The sequence below is a fragment of the Ceratotherium simum genome, chromosome 29 (genome assembly GCF_057802395.1).
Source record: "Ceratotherium simum simum isolate JZ-2026a chromosome 29, ASM5780239v1, whole genome shotgun sequence".
NCBI classification, from domain to species: domain Eukaryota; kingdom Metazoa; phylum Chordata; class Mammalia; order Perissodactyla; family Rhinocerotidae; genus Ceratotherium; species Ceratotherium simum.
In genome coordinates, this window is record NC_141928.1 from 13,215,945 (window position 1) to 13,217,715 (window position 1,771).

The window sequence follows — 1,771 nt, forward strand, 5'->3', positions numbered from 1 at the left end:
TTTGAAATGCTCTGTCAATTTCCTTGTCTACTGAACTTTTGTCTGTCAAAATCAGTCCATCCTTAAGGACAATCTTAGGTCATTCCTCAAAGAGTCTCCCTCATTTCCCTTGAAATCCAAGTAATACCTTATTTTAAAAACTAGTAGGACTTTATAATTCCTTGAGTACTAGCCTATGTCAAGTTTATAGAAGAGTCATTTGGAAATAGCTTTATTCCACTGTATGGGTAGCAGAAACTGTTTTCTAGAAATCTGGATTCCTAGCAGTACCTGGCTTGGATGTGAACATATATTTGGTCAAAGTCGTTGGTAGAAACCAACGAAGTATTCCAACTTCCAGGTCAATGCTCTTACTTGTATTCAATACTACCTCTCATAACCTCTCTGGGTGCCATGTGAAAATGAGTAGGAAGGAAGGTAACCTGATCATCTTTTAGGTCATCTCTCAATTGTGACATATTGTCTTGTTATTTTTTCTATTAGTGAATTCTGAACCTTAATTTTCTCATACCCATTTTCGTATCTTTGTTCCTTAGGCTGTAGATGAAAGTGTTCAGCATGGGTGTCACTACTGTGTACATAAGTGTGGCAACCTGGTCCTTCACCACTGAGTACATGGATAGGGGCCTAAAATAGACATAGATGACACTCCCATAGAACAAGACCACTACAGTGAGGTGGGAGCCACAGGTGGAGAAGGCCTTCCACTTCGGCTGCAGACGGGATTCTGAGCACAGTAATGATGATTCTCAGGTAGGAGAAGAGGATGTACAAGAAGGGTGTGACAATCACAGCCAGGGTCTTGGTCATAAAACAATCTGTTTGGAGGAAGTGTTAGAGAAAGATAGCTTTAGCACTGGCTGAGTATCAAAAAAAAAAGTGCTTAATGACATGGGAGGCACAGAAAGACAGGCAGGACATGAGTAGCACATGACACGTGGAATGCAGGTGGGAGATGGTGCAAGAACCCAGCAACGTGAGGAGGCAATGCCGTGGGATCATAACCACATCATAATGAAACAGGTTGCAGATGGCTACCAGAGAGTTTATGGCCACAGAAGGCAGCAGGTAGTTGTCAGTGTTCCCAAAGGCCATGAAGAAGTACATCTGGATCAGGCAGCCCACATAAGAGATAGACTTTGTCTCTGATAGTAAATTCACCCGCATCTTGGGCACAATGTCTGTTGTGATGCAGATATCCACAAAGGACAGCTTGCTGAGAAAGAAGTACATAAGGGTATGGAGCCAGGAGTCAGAGTGGATGGTCAGGATGATGAGTACATTCCCCACCATAGTGACCAGGTACATGACGAGGAAGATGCAAAGAGCGGTTTCTGTAGGTGAGGGTTGGAGGAGATACCCAGGAGGATAAAGCCTGAGGTGCTGCTGCCGTAGGTCTTTATCTCCATGTCTCTGACTTCCTGGACAGGGTTTGGAGAAGCGGTGGTAGAGATGTGAAGGACAATTTCATCAAGATAGCTTCTTGTCTAATCTCCAGCCTATGAATAATTCTTGCTATTTGTTAGATTAAGAATATTTATTTCAAATAATAACAGTCATGTATCTCTTAATGATGGGGATATATTCTGAGAAATGTGTCATTGGGCGATTTCATTTTCATGTAAACATCATAGAGCGTACTTCCCCAAAACTAGATAACATAGTCTACTACACACCTAGGCTTATGTACTAATCTTAGGGGACCATCTTCGTATATGCGGCGTGTTGTTAACTGAAAATCGTTACGTGGTGTATGACTCTATGGAGAAAC

General features: G+C 42.3%; 1 pseudogene; it reads right to left on the reverse strand.

Moving 5' to 3' along the window:
* Positions 1-479: 479 nt before the first annotated feature.
* LOC101395311 (olfactory receptor 1L4-like) lies at positions 480-1,498 on the reverse strand (annotated as a pseudogene).
* Between the last annotated feature and the right edge of the window lie 273 nt (positions 1,499-1,771).